Below are 18,766 nucleotides of genomic sequence, written 5' to 3' on the forward strand. Positions count from 1 at the left end.
TCCGGCATGCTTCCGGTGCTCACTCTAGGAAACGGATTTCTTTCCCAAGTAAAGTTTGTCTCTTAAATGCGGTCGGAATAAGGCTGTGGCTAGGAAGTTCCTGACACCCAAGGGCGACTAAGTGTCTCGGAAGCCTGTGAGGGGCGGAGACCCAGCCGGGGGAGTGGAGGAGCGAGGCCGGGGCCGGAGGCGAGGGGGGGCGGGGCAGGAGGGAGACCAGTTCATCTGTCCCTTCCCCCACCGGTCCTCCTAGGGGTGGTGGAGATGTGGGCCGCAGAGCCGCGAGGCCCAAGCTGTGCGGATTCCCTAAACGCCGCACTTGCGCACAGCCCCTTACGTAACTGTCAGCGCCGGGGATTCCCTAGAGGGGGTCATTCTATTCAACCATTACACACACCCCGAGCTCCTGCCTCCGCGCCGCAGCCGCCGCCGCCACCGCCTCACAAAATGGCGGCGCCCATACAGGAGACAGCGGCCACCTCCTCCGCCCCATTTTGTGGGAGGCGAGAGATCTGTCAACATGGAATGCCTCCGCTGAGAATGCGTCCGAGTTTGGAAATCCTGCTTAAGGGATGGAGCCGAGGGGATCTCCTTCGACGGAAAATGTCAGCGACTTGTAGCACCTCCACGCTTTTTCCCTTTTTCCATTTTCCCGAAGGATGCGCCCGAAACTGCCGGGGGACTTGTAACTAAGGAGAGAAGGGAAAACTGCGGCTGACTGCTCCGGGGACTTGCCGCGGCGCCTTGGTGGCTTTGGTTGCTCTTCCACGTTCCCGGCAGCTGACAGCGATCTCCCCGAGGGTCGCCTGGGCCGCCCGGCCCGCTCCGAGGGAAAGGGGACCGGGCGACGTGAAGCGGCGGCGGTGGCTTCCGCCGCGTCACTTATGCAGCGAGACTTTTCGGTAGTTTTTAAATGCCAGAGTCCACAGCCCCGCCGGGACCCCTCGCCTGAGTCGTAGGCATCGGGCGCCCCGGACGCCTCTGCTCCGGGGCCTCGCGGTCGGCCTGAGCCGGGTGCCCGGTTTCCCGGAGCGGGCGGTCCTCGCGGTTGCCCGCAGCCCGGGCGCGCCGGGTGGTCGCCGTCGGGACCCGGGCCCTGGATGGTGCTACTGGGGCAGGAGTGGGAACGAAGGCACGTACACTGAAATTTAAGTCGTCCGAGTCGGGACCTAGGGGTGTATATTTTAACCATGTCTCAGGTTAAACGTTAGAATACCTTTTCTAGTATCCAGCTCTGCAGTGGGCAAATCTGGTTGCCTTATTTCTCATTCGAAGGGCAGAATGGAGGGATGACATTTTATATTTTTGTTTTTCAAGGGGAGGTTGCCACTTTTGAGCCACTGACTGCTTGCTGTCAATGTATGTTCATGTGTATACACACATGTGTATACAATAATGTGTTTTGCTTTGCAGTACAGATAGAAAAGGCTAAAGACCTGGAGTGTGATTCTAACGTTATAATGCCTTTTTTATTAACATTTAAAATGTGATGTGTAACGGGACAGTCGACTCTGAGAAAAAAGGAGAAGCTGTCGTCTTCAAAATGGAGTCCTAAAGCATATCTGATGGATAGAATTTAAAATCAGAACACTTTGGATATGCTCTAGTCAGAGAAAACAAAAACATAAAACCTGATGTTTATCCGGTTACAACATGGTTCGATTTCCCCAAGGCTAGAAAAATGTAAGGCCAAAGTAAGCTATTAACGGCATTTGCTTGTAAGAGGAATGTAAAGTTTTAAGAAAAGAGGAGATTCGTTTTATGAACCTTAAGTATGCATTACACGAATAGTTTATTCCAATTTTTTTTTCCAGTTACTGCAGTCATTTGTATTTTGCGTGCCATTTTTTTGAGGTGTTTTGTTTATGTTGATTTTGACCCTCATATTCCCTCTGTAGTGCAGAACTGCATCTTTCTGCAGGCTGTGCCTCAGTAAGTTCCATGCCACATCCCCTGCTGCACCAGCTTGCTACTCCTGGCGCATGCATTACCAAGATATAGTTTCTGGTGCTGTCTATTCCTACTGATGTTCTTTAAATTTAATAAATTTGGATACCACTACTCAGTCTGTATCTCTTGCAAGAATACCCTATCTTAATACCCAAATACCCAGAGAAAAATTTTTTAATGGGATTGCACTAATAGTAACCCTAGTGCGTAGTATTACATTTCTCTGTACCGTATTGCATTTCCTATAGTGGGCAGCATAGAGCAGGTTGGATCCTGAAAAAGAAATTGCTAGAGGTCTGTGGCAGTTTTACAATAGATATTCTCTAATCGGATAAGATACAAATAAAATGTAGTTCATAGTTTTCAAGCATTAATGGAAAATAGTCCTATAAAAATTACGGATAATAGTGGAAATGTCGAAACTCAGTGTAGTTTACTGTTCTGATGAGAAATGTTGACAGACAAAGCCCTTTTGATGTGAAAAAATGCAAAGTTGTTTTTAATAGTAACTGCAAACCCTGAGCACCATAATTAGAGGTTTCTGTTATTTTATACGAAATCTGTGATCCTTATCAGTTTTAGTATTATCAGTTTTAGTATTATTTAGAAATTGTGAGGTTTAAAATTCCCTCATTTAAGTAGCTTTAAAAAACTATGCCAAATTTCAAATCAAGCATGTCAGATATGATTACAACAGCTGAAATAACTTAATTGAGAAATTGGTATGTTGATTCATTGGATTAATTTTGGATTTTAGGTTACTCCCAGGTTTAAAAGAATTGGTTGAAGAAGCCTATTGAACTTAAGTTTATATTTCATTAAAGATGATCTTAGGAAAGGAACTGTTGGTAAGATGTGAGAACGCTTTCACCACTTGCTGCTCTAAGGCTGTGTCTACTGCTGTACTTTTTTATGTGGACTAACTTGTCTTATTTGAACATTTGATTAAAGTACCAAATAGTAGATGTGGACTTTCCTTCAAATGACTAAAGGAGTACTGGTAATAAGCTTTTAAAAGATGAGGTAATAGTTTATTCTGCTGCAGATTAGGGTAATTGTAATGTAGATGTTGAATGTAGATATGAATCTGCTATTGACAGATTACTGAATGATGTATCCTTGTAGGGTCTGGTGCTTAGAGGATTTTTTTTTTTTTAACATCTTTATTGGGGTATAATTGCTTTACAATGGTGTGTTAGTTTCTGCTTTATAACAAAGTGAATCAGTTATACATATACATATGTTCCCATATCTCTTCCCTTTTGCGGATTTTTTGTAGTTGTTTCTTTTCAATATATATTAGAGGTTATGCTTTGTACGTAAATTCAGTGCAATTTACTTAAAAAAACGAAAGTGATAATTTTCAACTAAAAAAGACTTTTTAATAAGACATAATAGCTAGAAAATTAAATTTTAGCCAATTATAATATTCTTTGGAGAGGCAGTCCCAAATGTGCTTTTTGAGGGAGTTGGTCTCTATTGGTTGTTTAGGTCAATTATCTAATCTTGAATTTTTAAAATTGTTAAGGTGTTCGTTTGTGTGTTCTTATTTATTTCATCTATTGTGATCACTGAAAGGAAAAGTAGACCCCAAACTGTGCTTATTATAGTATCATCACCATTTATAGTAGTTTAGCACTTTGTTTACGGTATTTAGTAACTTCTGAAAACTAGAAGAGCGTAAATACTAAACCAAAGAAATATTTGTTTATTTTTATCAATGCAGATTACTAAATCATGGAGTAAATATTTGTTGAATGCCTACCTTGGGCAAAAGGTGAGGGAAGAGAAATTGACTTGGCCCTCAAGGAAACCTCCAGTAGTAGGTTTTCCTTAACTGTACCTTTAAAAGATTATGTTGAAATGTTCAGACCATAGAGTTCTTTATTTATAATACTTAAGCAGGATGTTTAGCACTGAATTACGTTCAAAATTCTGTTTAGAATATAAACAGTTGAATATAATTGTGTACAAAACAGCATCACATTTATTAGGATCGATGTTAGGATTAGTAGTACTCAAAGTGGTAAAACTGTTAACAGCGTTTAAATCACATTCTTTGAAAATTCAGATCCACAAAAAACATGATTCCAATAGTCAAATTTAATTATGGGAAAGACGAGGGGATGTTCAGTGAATGTAAAAAATACACTGCTGAGCAAACAGGAATTGTTTTAATGAGTTTTGATTTTCTGTTTCAATTTTTTGGTACATTGACTCTTCTGACATTGGACTTTGCTATTAATTAAAAAAAATTAAACCCCAAAAACACATTAATTCTGTATTTAATGCAGATTTAATTCTTGACTAGCTGTAAAGCTTAAGGATTTGGCAGTCTTGCTGGTGAAACAATAAAATAGGAATTAAGCTGAAATGCAAAACTATGTAATAATTAGGTTCCATTAAAGTATATACAGTTTTTCCTTCATAACTATAGGAGTCAGAGTAGTATTAACTTAATCGTTTAATTTATTTAGCTTTGGTTTTTCTCTGAAAACATATCACAAACTATTCATGTACAGCATCAAAACTGAAAACCACCAGGGCCAGGGTAAATTGTTGAGGCTTATTGCTAAACATCAAGGGAAATTCTAACCAATAGTTCAGTGGCAACAATTTTTTTAAAGTGCCATGGTTCTTTGACATAATATGTAGTATGTAGAACTCAAAAGAATTCTCATTATCATTGTGTTTTAATGTACATGAGAAATACTTATAAACCGTTCTTCAGGGGTACAGAATAACTGACAATATTTTGCAGTTAGCTGCAATGCTTCCAGATGTTTAAAACAAAGATGAAAATTTTAAGAGTATTATGCTACATTTTTAAAACCAAACTTCCGTCTTATTAACAGTACTAATGTTAATAACAGCCATTAGTGATTACTGATAGCCTAAATAAATAGGAAATTAGGTCCTGTTCTAATATCTATTCATTTTAACCGCATTTAAAGACAGATTTCCTCAGGGTTAATCAGCAGCTAAATGGTGGTCTTCCTGTTCCTCTGGAAACAGAAAAGAAGCTTCCCTCTTTAGGGTATGCAGGAATCTGCGCTCTTCCCACTGAACTAAATCCATCCTTCACACTGTCGTTTGCTTACCTCAGTTATTTTTTCTGATGCATTAAAGCAGGGGGCCACCAAAAATAGGACAGGAATACACCGCCCTGGGTGGGTTTGTGCTCACAGCTGATAACTCTCCTTCCTACCCTATCTTTGTTCTCTGTGTCTATTTCTAAAGAGTCTTGAAATAATAGTATATTCCCAATTAGGTAAGAGAGTTAACTTGTGGGCTATCGATAGTGTTCAAGGAGTCCGCAATCCCTGTGAAGCAAGATGTGTTTATTGCATTTTTTTAGGGAGAAGGTCTCAGCAGGCATGGGCATCTTAAAGGACCCTGTGATATTCGAAAAATTAAAGCTCTATTTTCTAAAGACAGGTAGTAAGTTTAGAGGATCACCTCAGCAGGGGCTGGTTTTTATTTTGTGTGTGTTGGCGTCTAGAGAAAGGCATTTTGAAAGTTTAGTTAAGGAATGTTTTAGTTCATCAAATTGTAAGAATTACAGCAAACAAGCAAAAATCTATTTCTAAAGAACTACAGTAGATTTTTAAAGAAAGTTTAAATGCTTTTAATCATTTTTCAGTTTGTCCTCTATTGAAAATGTATGGATAAGGGATTAAATTTATTCAAAATAGGCCCCTACTATAATTCTTCAGCTAACTAATTGAGAATACCTGTGGATATATATGAATTTATTACCATTGTGAGCATGGTAGTATGTGCTTAGTGGTCATGGGTGACATTGGTCAGAATCTTTCCAATGATATAGCCAGAATCTTTCCAATGATCTTTCCAAAGATACTGCCATCTTCCTGTTTTCCTTTGTGCTTAGTTGCTGTGTTGCTCTTTGCTGCAGTTTCTGAGGAATGAACCTAGGAGTTGGCCCAGACCTTGCTTTTGTAGAGATCTTTCATCGGGGCTACTTTATCCCACAGCAGGTTCTTTTAGCTTGTCTGAGGGCCCAATGTATGTTAATTGGAATTTAAGGCTACTAACCGCAGATTGCAGTTCAGCGTAACCTTTTTAAAAAAGGCTAAACTACTTCAGCCCTAAGTTATGCATACTCCAAATTGCTCAATGGATATTATAATATGTTAATTATTTCTTTGCCTGTTTTTGGTATGTAGATCATTGTATGCATACTTATTCAAAGTCCACAATTCCATGCATTGTCTTTGAGAGAGGGGGAAGGTTATTGCCCCACCCCATGTTTTACATATACATATACGTTACGACTTTGGCCCACTCCCTACTGAACCAGAGAGACAGAGCATATTTGAAAGAAAACATGTGCTTTACTCAGACTTCAGTAATTAGGCCGATGCAGTTGATTTATGTCATACATTGAGGTCATTCTTAAAAGGTAAACGTCTTACAGTAAGTCTCCTGGCTCACAAATCAGTGCTTTTTCTACTAAACATCCTTTCTGTCTTGCTAATAAAATCCAATTTACAGAATCATAATTGCTAAGCAAATATGCATAAAACCATAAATTTATCCGAATCACTTATTATTTAAAGAGTAGTGTATAAAAGTTTAAACAGAATTCGTTGATCAGTGAAAGTGACAGAAAATAAGCAAAATCAAACTGGAATTACGGTAGAATAAGCTAAAAGGCCTTTCTTTAGGGAATTATTGGGAAAAGTGAGCTCAAACATAAGGTCTGGGACTTCTTAGGCAACACTTTATCTTAAATTAGAATCTACAGGAACTCCCCTTATCACTTAGACTTTCTTTGCCAATGAACACTACTTGTTTAGTAACCAGGTAAGAACATTTGTAATGAGTCTTTTAAAGCTACAACTTATATAACATATTTATAAATATTGCTGCTATACATACACTAACATTTTTAGCCTCACTACAATACCTTGTACAATTTTATAACTGCTAAATGCCCTATAAAAGGCTATCAGCCCATTGTCAACTGAAAAAAAAAAACAAATGCACAACATAAAAGTTGAAAATTATGTTTTATTTGGTGGACTTGCTGAGGACTTAAGCCCAGGAGACAGCCTCTCAGCTTCTGAGGGACTGTTCCAAAGAGGAAACGGAGAAGCCAGAATATATAGGAGTTTTTGCAACAAAAAGCAGGTAGTCTGAACGTCAAAAGATTACTGTTAATTAAAGAAAATTGTACCAGACATCTCAAGTTAATGAATTTAGTACTTTTCTATGTATGGGAAGATGCGAGAGTCTGGGCTCACTGAAATCATTCCTTTGATAATACACCTTAACTATCTAGGGCTAGTATTCTGTTTTTCTCCAGTCCCTTCAAGGTGCACAGTCAGGGGTGGCTGCAGTGCCTAATGGCTTGATGGCCGCAACATCCTTTGTTTACTGACAGGACATTTTTCATGTATACCGTGTAGATAGAGCCTAGCTCTCAGTCTGGTGCAGCTTGGCATCTTTTTGACATAGCTTGAATTGCCAGGAACATAGGGGCATCGTTCCTTGCCAGTGAGAGTACACATCCTTTCTTTGCTGGCTAAGGTGAAATCTGAGCTATTGGATTCTATTGTATATGACCTTAGTGCAATGGCCATCACTCAGTGAGCAGAGTTGAAGAAATAGTCTTATTGTTACCTTATTTTAATAATTTTTTATCTTTCTGAGATTATATATAACCTCACTTGGGAATAATATTTCTCTAAACCACTGTGCTTCACAGATGTTGTGACTATTTTCCCCTGGGAAATACTGGAAGATACAAAGCCAGGGCAAATGTGTATTGACCGTGAGTGTGAGTAAGCTTGACAATGAAATCAGTATCTTTGCAAGTTATCATACTCCTTTTCTTAAACTCACAGATTAAAGCTGGAGGTTTACACAAAATCAGAGAGCCAGATAGCATTTTTTTATCAGCCTAGAATAAGCAGCTCATTTCCCATCAACATAGTACAAAAACTAAGGGACATCAGTTGCTAAATATAAGGAAAGGACCTGCATATTTTCCCACAAATTTTATTGTGATAAACCAGTGCTATACTCTGAACATTAAAGGAGGTTTTTACCTCTAGTTGTCCAAACATGGCACATATTATTCAGGTAAAAGACACTGGTATCAAAGGAGTTTCTCCCTTAGTGTTTTGTGGTAATTGAGAACAAACAGCATTTAAGGAATGTATTATTATTGTATTTTTTGAGTTTCCAAAGCCAAGAATATAAGAGCAATACCTAGGTACAGGTCCATTGTTTTTAGTAAAGTTAGTTTCACTTAGTCTGGTAATAGATGTCCCTCAATTTATAATTGAGGCAATAATCAAGCCAGAAAGTTCAGGAAGGGGAGTGTAGCAAGTAGCAACCCTCACCGTGCTTGCTCAGTCATGCACCTGTCATTCTAGTGGTGGTCATTTGCCAGTCTTCTTCGGTGAAAGAGAAATGAGCAGTCCTGGTTTCTCTTGTGTTGACGGACAGGTCTAAAGTAAAGATTTATTTTCCAAGAAAAGTGATTAAATAGGTTCCTTGCAGAAAGATTTTCAGAGCAGAAAACCTGCCTTAGAAGTTTTGTAGTCTTTGGACCCAGTTCAGAAATGGCCAGGACCAAACCTCAAAGCATAAAAGCAAAAGTTGGGCTGTACTTAAAGGAGACAAATTATAATCCAGTTAAGAACCATCAGATGAAGTCAGAGGCAAGACCTCCCTATTGACAGGAAATAATCACTAAAACATATTCTTATGAACAACACATATATAAAATTAACCTGAATATTTGCAGAGGGCTCGGAAGGGGGATGAATTTTATTTATGTATTTAATCATTCATTCACTCATTCAATTTTTAAATTTAGTTTGCTGCCCGATCTTGAAAAAGAGTAACATCTGAATGAGTTAGCAGAGGAAACCAGTTGGTTAATAAAGATAAGAAGAACGATGCCTTGAACGAGAAATCACCACAGCTTTACTTTAGTGAGAATAACATTTTGTAATAGCCACAGCTGAAGAGACTCTAAGGCTGCTAGATAGTTTAGCCCCTCCAGAAGTGAGGAAACCTTTATTGTTTTTGCAGTTGTCTACAAGAACTACCCGAAAGCTTGAGCAGAATCAGTAAGTTAATGACTTTTGAGAAGTAAAAGTACAATCTCAGGTGAGGATAACACTTTCTGCCACCTAGGGAAAATATGGAGAAAGCAAAATTTTACTACCTGGTGTTAAAAAGAGACTGCATATCCAGAGACCAATTTATTTTTTTTCTGAGCTGCCAGTTCCCTGTTCAATATTATATGCAAGTGTTGTTTTAGTCACAGCACCTGTTACTAATTTAAACAAGACGAGAGAGCGAAAACTCTTCCTTTAAAGAAGAAATCATACATAACCAGATGTGTGTATGTGACCATATATTTGCAAGAAAAGGAATGTGCCAATGATTTTCTTCCTCGGCTTAAATAAATTTGCAAAGAAACTTTCAGAAATCAGAATGCTATTTTAAATATTATTAACAAGGCCACAAATTATTACTTTCAGAAATCAGAATGCTATTTTAAATATTATTAACAAGGCCACAAATTATTAAATCAGACAATCAGAATTACAGACTTTAATTAAAAGTTATATTATTTTCAAAGTATATAGCAACACTGAATCCGGGTTCTGACAGTACTAATTTTTAAAAAATAGTATTTGTAAAGGCAATTTTATGATATAGAATAGAATTCTACCTGCTTTTCTGCAGCTATAAGGAAGAGGGTACATTTTCCCATTTGAATCTTGCTAAGATTCTTTTATTAAACCAGCAGTTAGAAGTGCCTAAATACCGGAATTCCATTAGCTAGATCAAGAGAGAAGATCAGTTACAAACTTAAAATTCAGAAGAGGGCAGAAAGATAATGAATGTTAACAATATGGAGAATTAATGTCCATATTGGACATTACATGGAGCATGTAATGTCTCGCCTGTACATGTAATCAAGAATATAAGTAAAGCTTATTGCAGTTTAAGTTATGTTTGTTTGAAACAGTCTAAACAGTGTATTCACCGAACACAGATTTTGGTAAAATGATTATGTATTTAAATCACCTGTTCTTTAAATTGTATGGATATTTTTAGTCTTTATAGACCATAGTTTACAGTTACAGATAGTTTTCCATGGTCTGGGAAAGCTATTCTGTTTGTTATTCTCCCTCCTACCTCTTAACCCCATCCCTCAAATTATTTTTATAATTCCCAAGAATTTGTAAACTTACTCTTTCATGTATTTTCTGAAAATGTGAAAAGTGTTAAAAGTTTGTGTTTTCAGTGCCTTAGGAAATATATAGGGATACATTTTTTAAACTGTTTGCCCAAATCAACATTTTCTAAAGTGCCGTGATCTGTTTATAGGTGCTGGGTGATAAAGGATGCAGTAACATAATTTTGTGAAATGCCAAGTTAAGTTAAATTTTTTTCTGTAAGACTTCTTAGGGCCTTCTGTATCCTCCTATGTTATCCTCTATGTATATCCCATTTTTTAAATGTACTTGGCCTTCTGATAGGATAGTCCCATGGGAAATATGGGAAAGTGCTGGTCTAAACATTGCTAAAAACTGAATACATATGTCTAAAACAAAAGGTGCCTAATCCTTCACTAGAGTGTGAGCTCTTTCAGGGCAAGGACCCCTACCTATTCTTTGTAATCCCATATTGCATATAACCAATATAATGCTTAGTATATATTATTGAATAAGTTAATATACATCTAGTAACTTGAAAGTTTGTTTTTAAAGGCAAGCCTAATTAAGCTTCTAATTTGCTAAAGTTAATTATTATAAAATAACTGGTGTATTTTATTGTGTCTTTTTTTTTTCCTCTCCATACTTAGAAGAATTAGAATATTTTTAAATGGTTTATTTTGTAGTTTTATATTTAGGATGGTGACCAGCTATTTTTATCTCTGTTGAAGAGATGTAGACCTAACCACATACTAGATCTGTTAATAAACCATGAAGCACTTCAAAATTGCTAGGTACAGAAATCAGAGAATTCACTGGTACCTTCATTTCATTTCACCCTAACATTCCTCTGGGAATCTAAAACTTTTTTCATATCCTCCTTCTTCACTCTTCACTCTTCACTCGTACCTCCCAAGAAGACAATTTGTCGATGTTCCCATTTCTTTTTGGAGTCCATATAATTTCCCAGAATTCATGGAATCCCCTGATCCATTTACTGTTGCTTCATATTATATATCTTCTACCAGTGTTTTCCCACAGGTTTCCTGCCTCATCTACCAGAGGCTCCTTGGGGTTCTTGAGGATTTTCTGGATGTACTAAAAAGTGTTAAGTACACATATAGCAAAATGAAGGGACTTCATCACTGTGCAGGTAGTAATAGATCCTCAGACCACTGAAGGAAGGATGTTTTGGAGACTCTCAGTTACAAAGAATGATGCATATTTATAGGAATCCAGTGAACTTTGCCACCTTTCGTATTAGGAGAAAGGGAAATTTGGGGGTTCCTTGGAGATTTAGGGGCTTTTAAGGCCCTCAAAGACTTTTGTAGATTTCAGTTAGACATTTAATTGCTATTAAAGACCATAGCCATAATATGATATCAGGAGCAAATAGGTAAAGGAAAAATATATGAACAAATTCTTTGAATTAAAAAAAAAGGAAAGAATACTCTTATCTAATCATTAACTCACTTTTAAGATAGACACATGCAAAACATACGTTTTCTCAATTTGATTATGCTTTTTAGAGGACCCTTAATAGTGTGAAATTTGTATTTTGACAGTTTAGGTACCTTTTTGCAGAATTTTGTAAGAATTTCCTGTGTGAGAGACTGATACAGGAGTATTCCTGATAAAAATTAGATTTCCCTCCTTGAAGTCCTTTTGAAATAGGAAATATTCATAGAGTAGCATAAATGAATGTCTTATCTTGTAAATAACAGGAGAGTCCCTTTAGACCAGATGTTTTGTTGCTCTTTTTTTCTTTTATCTCCATTCAAACTACCACTGATGGAAAATTATCATCCAGGCAAGGAGAAGTGCTAAGTTAGGAAGCTGTTTGAAGAAGGTACAGGGCCTCCCTTAAAGTTTTGGAGTTCATGAGTGATGGGAGGGAAGAGTGGACAAAGAATTCTACTACAATATGCTCAAGGAGTTTGATGGAGGTGTTGGCTGTGCCTGGAGAAGTCTGGGAGCTTTATGGAATAGGGAATATTTGAGTGCATCTTAAAATAAGAATGTTCATAGTTGTTGGTGGGGAAGGCTTAGAGGCATGAAAGCGTGTGGCATGTTTGGGGGATGGTGACTAGCCCACTGTGAATGAGTCCATTTTGCAGGGGTGACGGTGAAAAGGAATAGAGGCCAGAAAGCTATATTGAGGCCAGTCTGGGAGAGGCATCTATGACGTTAAAGACTTCGGACTTTTTCCCTGAAAGCTGTTATTCTCAGCCATTTTTCTTTTGTCACATAAATGATAGATGTACATGTATACAAGGATATGTACAATTCCTAGGCCCTAGCTTTTTCTACAGTCATTTCCATCCCATTCAAGCATATGAGAATACAAGAAAGGAAATTATTATAATTACAGACAGATACAGATTTGACTTTTTAAACATATGTTTGACTTTATTACTGTGCACAACTGGTAAAAACAGTTGTCTTGACATAGGTTGAGAACAGGAGGAATGTAGATAAACTATCACAACATAATAGGAGACTGGAAGTGAGGGCTTCATTAATAGAGAGGAGAGAGGATGGATTCAAGAAATAGTGCAAAAGTAAATTGTGAGGACTAGATTAATTTCCAAGACTCATCCAAGACACACACACACACACACACACACACATATACACACTACTTATCTACTACGCCACACTTGCCTCCACACTGCTATGACCATTACTTCACCCCTGTTCTCCCTTAAAACAGGACCTTTTCCTGTAGCTGTTTTAAATGGGGTCATGCCTCTTTGAAACGGCTGCTTAAAAACACATTGTTTTTAGTGAACAAGTATTCAACAAATATCCTGGCCCTCATATTCCTTATCCTTGATCATCTCATCCTTCTCTCCACCTCTGAATTTAAAAGATAAAGTACACCTTAGAGAAGTGATGATGAGTATCTGTTGCACACATACTTGGAATACTTGGTTAAATCAAAAAGCACAACATTTTAGGCATCTTCACAATGTCTTTTGAATCAAAATGAATACTTTAGAATGTCATGTACTTCAGTTACCTTCTCTCTTCCAAACACATTAGTACTGATTTTTTTTTCTTCCTTATTCAGAGGCCCATTTTTCATCTGGATTCTCCTAATATCCCCTTTATAGACTTATTCCAGCTCTGTGTTGTCTTTCAAGGATGCAACACCTGAAATTGCCTGTTGTTTTCTTTGTGCAGATATACCATGCTTTGGTACAAGAGTAGAATAAAGCTTTCTAGTTTCTTATTCTGAAGGCTAAACAATTCGGCTGGTATTTAGATTTTAATACCCCATTGGTCTAGTGGTTTCAAGCAATGATTTATAATAGTTCACAGTACATCATGAAATACAGAGCTTAGAGATCAGCTAATCCTACCTGCACATTTTATAAATGTGAAAAAGGAGATCAAAAGCAGTTCAATATTTGTTCCTGGTAATATAATAAAGATATATTCCTCTTTTAAAAAGTTAAAACATCATAGTGCAAGGCCCTCCCTGCACCTGGAATCACGGTCCTCTCCTTGGCAGTAATCACTGTTATTACTTTGATATATGTTCTATTAGCACTTTTCTCTGCATTTGTTTGTAATCTGTACACAGACACACACACACTCGTGCACATGTGTTACCTAAGTGGTATTTTTTTGTCACTACTGAATTTTTCAGTGTATCCAGTCATTGTGTAAGCGTAGCTGGATTACTTTTTACAAATGTGTACCTTACACCGTGCGCATAGAAGCAAATCTGTCACTTACCTGTCCTCTCCTATAGCCTCGTTGGATTCCTGTCCATTTATTCATTCAAGGAATATTAATTGCCCATTACATACTACCTTCAAGAAGTTTACATTACACTTATGAAAGTAAAAAATGTACAAAGATACCAATATCAAATACCAAGTGCTGTTGAAGATGTATGGGGAGTCATTCTGTTTTCTGTCTCATTACCTGAAGACCTGAATAGCATAGGAAAATAATTTTAAATACATTATAGAAACCCTTTGATGTCATTTGCTAAATTCAGTGTTTGTTTAGCTTAAAAGTATTTTGACAAGACTCCACTTCAGTTGACCATAACTGAAGTATTAAAGCATTATAACTGAGATCCCAACCATTTATGAATTCATGTAAGCTTACGGCTTACCTTGAAATTAAAACGTCAGTCTCAACAGCTATATTTTTTTTAATGAACTTCAAAGCCAGGTGAAATGTAGGTATTGCAGAAACTAACTGCAACCAACTATCACCCACAATTTAAAAATAGTAAGTGAAAGCATATATTTGTTTGAGGGTTGGGTCAGACACATGCAGCGGTGAGAAACATTAAACACTTTTGGACGTTTATTGATTTGCTATCTCGCTCTAACTACTACGTCCTGATTCAGTCGTGGCATCTAGGTATCTGAGCAGGGGAAATCCTGGATCATGTGACTTTTCCTAAAGGATAGAATCTAGATTCAGATCCAGCCATGTGCACAGAGTGCCTGTCCTGAGCCAGGCATGTCCATGTGGGAGATTTCATTCACTCACTCACAGATGATTGAGATTATTATTCCTTGAGACCCAGCACTATAAAATAATTATTTTTCCAGCAAGGTCATTTATTATATTTAAAAGAAAATGTTATAAAACATTTGGATATTCCTCATACACTCCTTGGGCAAAGTGAATAAATTTATATTTCTTTCAATATGATCAAACCCTAGAGCTTGAATGCTCTCTTTTGTAATTATTATAATTTATAATAACTCTAGCAATAGTAAATGTTTAAATATACAAGAACAGTCCAAAACTAAAATAGGAGCTCTGGATCTTACTAGCTGTAGCACTAGTTTACTCTGAAACATTGAGTGAACAATTTCATACGTCTAACCTCGTTTCTCTTTTAGATAAGGAAAAGATTTCTTACTGAATACAACTGTTGCTTCAAAACCCCAGGAGCTTCCCAGGTGGAATCTGAAACTGCCATCCCCATCCCCCCGCCCCTGTACGCAGAGGGCAGGGAGAGACCAAAGAAAGAGGCAGCCCACTCCAGATTGGTAGCTGGCAGGTTTAATAAGCAAGGGAACTTATTTATAAAGCTTGTCTTGGGCAGCTGCAAGACAAGTAGATCTCTGCACCTGCCCACCAGTATCTTAAAAGTTTATGTAGAGGCCTGAACTGGGTTCAGTCATGTACTCAGTCTAGATAGTCTGATCATCACATTACTATCTCAAGACTGGATCCTTGGGGCAGTTTCTGGGATCAGGACCGCCAGCAGAATGCACATTCCAAGGACCGGGAGGAGGTGAAGAGCCTCCCATTGCCTGGGTCCAGCTGGTGGGCCAACCTATGGTCATGTCTTCCTGATGACCTCCTCCAACTATGATAGATTAACCTGTTTGAGAACCCTAGGTGTAAGGTACTATATGAGTTTGAAGTGATGACTGTTAAAAGTATATCCCAGAGGGAAATGTTTTATGTTGCAAGATATACAAAAGGCGGTCATAAAGACATTCAACCTCATAGTACTTTAAAAAAATACTCCTTTGCTAGGAGTGATAATCCTTTATTTCAGAACTGTACTTTTAAAAGCAAATGTTGGTCTTTCTAGTTCTTTGAGAGAAATAAAAACATGGGTGTTTGTGTGTGATTCTCGTGTATTGACTCCTCGATGGCAGACAAGTCATCTCTGTCATGTGAATCTGAAGCCTGTCAGGACATCAAATGTTAATTAGAGGGGCTTCCCTGGTGGCGCAGGGGTTGAGAGTCCGCCTGCCGATGCAGGGGACACGGGTTCGTGCCCCGGTCCGGGAGGATCCCACATGCCGCGGAGTGGCTGGGCCCGTGAGCCATGGCTGCTGAGCCTGCGCGTCCGGAGCCTGTGCTCCGCAACGGGAGAGGCCACAACAGTGAGAGGCCCGCGTACCAACAGAAAAAAAATGTTACTTAGAGCCTTTGTGTTCCTGTGCTAGAAAGCATGGAACACAGCTCAAAAAACAGTCTGATTTCTTGAGGTCTTACACTTAGACAGAAAAGTAAACATTGGTAACCCAATTTGAATATAAAACATGTAAACTTCAAGTATAATCCTTTTCTTCGTATTTTGCTGTTTTATTATTTAATCCTGTTGTAATAGTAAAATTGCTAATACGTGGTGTTTAACGTTATTTATACTAGGTTAGGAAAAGTTTTATGGAGGAAAAAGAATATAAGGGTGTTTCAAACCAGGAGATAAAGACTGCTTGGAAAACATGGAAAGAGATTATTTTGGTTTATTAAAGGAACGAGAGAGAAAGACTAACGACGTATTAGAAGAGTTTGCAATAGACTTGAGAGAGCTAAAGGCAGGAAAGAAAATTAGATAGGTGATAAAATTGACATAGGCTTCTTTATAGATTTGTCGAGGGTTTTTAAAAAGAATAAAAGATCTATATAACACCTAAGAGAAATTTTTAGTTAGTAGCTTTTTATCTGCACAGAGGAAAGGAAAGCTGGAAGCCCACGAGAAAGTGGTAGCAGTTGCTAACAACTTTGATGGGGAATTTAGATAATAGCACAGTGAGAAAGGAAATTGTTAAGGGATTACTGTCAAGAATTCCCCTCAGGCCCTTTGAGTAGTACCTATGACCCAGCCCAGCACTTGAAGATAGAAGCATTGTAATGCGGTTCCGTTAATTTTGCCACTTCCTGGCCTCTTGCTACCTTTTCTGGACACTATCTGAAATATTATTTGTCTCCCACACTCACTCTCCATCAGAATGTAAACGCTGTGAGGTTAAGAATTTGTCTCTCTTTTTTCTCAGCTCTATCCTCAGTGCCCAGAATAGTGTTTAATAAGTGAATTCTAGATCTAAACATCAGTGTCTTGAAATATAGCCTCTCAATTTGATATTTAGGATCAATAAATGAAAATCAAATCATATTAAATTTAGCAGGGACCTCAGAGGTCATGCAGCCCACTGTTTATTATGTCTATGGAGCTTTGAGGAAAATTTTTAACTACTCTGAGTCTTACCTCAATGTTAGGAATGACAATTGTGATTTAGTGCTTTTCTCCTCTCTTCCCTTCTCCATTTCTCTCACATTTGGGGTCCAAAGTATATAATTTCACCAGTTTTTCAGTGTAACAACACTGATCTGGTCCAGTCTCCCACCTAAAGCAGGAGTTCCTTACATGACATATTGTTCCATTGGACCCTTCTAACAAGGGCATACTGTTGGTTTGTGTGTGCCTGTGTGTGTGTGTGTCTCTGTCTCTGTGTCTGTATTTCATCCAACAAATAAACAATTATGTGCTAGGCTATAGATATAATGTGATAAAAGATACATTCCATACCCTCACAGGGCTTACAGTCTGGTAGAACTTTACAAATAAGTGGCCTCTCTAAACTCTTTCCCTAGTCTTTCTTTAATCTCAAAGCTCTTTGGAAAGAAGAGGCAGAATAATGGGAAGAAATAAAAAACAATGGAGTCTAACTTCCAATGAATGGTATTAAGACAAATATCCACTTTTTAGTTTACAGGGCCTTTAAATTCAATTCAATTCATTCAACTAACACCTACCGAGTATCTCTAGCCCTTGGCTGGATTCTGAGGAATGAAAACAAAGTAAGATATAGCCCCTATTCACAAGGGGGAAAATGCAAATGTATAAATACTCTTCAGTGTGATAAGTGTCACATGTTAACTGTTTTTTTGAGTGATCAATTCCATTGGAGAATCCTAGCTAAGATAAAGTCCTTTTTAGACTAAACTAAAATCTGCCTCTTTTGAATAGCTATTAGTTGATCCCAGTTTTGTCCGCTGAGCTCTTCATGTATTTATTTGACCCATAAACATTTCTTGGGGAACTTGGCAATGTTCCATAATGTACCAAGTTCTCTTCATAGACAAATAGGATATGATCCTTGCCCTCAAGTTTAGGACATAATTCTGCAACATTGAGGAAGTTGCTTAACCTAAGTTCAGTTTCCTCCTCTGGGAATTGAGGGTAGTATTAATACCTACTTCTTAGGATCACTGTGAGGATTAAATGAATAATGCATGTAATGCACTTAATACAGGGCCTGGTACATAGCTTTCAACAAATGTGAGCTATTGTTTTTCCTATGTTTAAAGGGGGATCCCAATAAGTAAATTAGCAGTTGCAGGGTTGATATGAATGTCCCAACAGAAGTAAACATAGGGTGCTACGGGAATACACCAGAGGAACACCTAACCTTGGCCAGAGATGATAGGGAAACATCCTGCAGGAGGAGACATCTGAACTCCATATTGCAGGACTAAATAGTGGGGATGGGAAGGGCATAGGGAAAGAGGAGAGAGCGTGATGTATTCAGGTTACTTCAGTTGTTTAGACTGGCTAGAAGACTAATTCAAGAGAGAAAATTAATGACCAACGAAATGCAGCTATAGGAGAAGAAGAAGAAAAGGTGTCAAAGGTCATTCTTAAATGATTGCCTTGAGTAACTGCATGGAAGGTGACGACATTGGTTTATAGAGAGAATGGTTGGGGGCAGGTAAGTTCAACTGTAGACATGTTGAGTTTCAGGAAGGCTAGGCACTTGACTCTTCAAATCAGGAGTCTAGGATTGATTTAGGCCTGCAGATTTGGGATTTGTTGACAGGTGTTAGTTGAA

Source organism: Aethalodelphis obliquidens, unplaced genomic scaffold, assembly GCF_003676395.1.
Source record: "Aethalodelphis obliquidens isolate GAN/ISIS:26980383/991018 unplaced genomic scaffold, ASM367639v1 scaffold84, whole genome shotgun sequence".
Taxonomy (NCBI): Eukaryota; Metazoa; Chordata; class Mammalia; order Artiodactyla; family Delphinidae; genus Aethalodelphis; species Aethalodelphis obliquidens.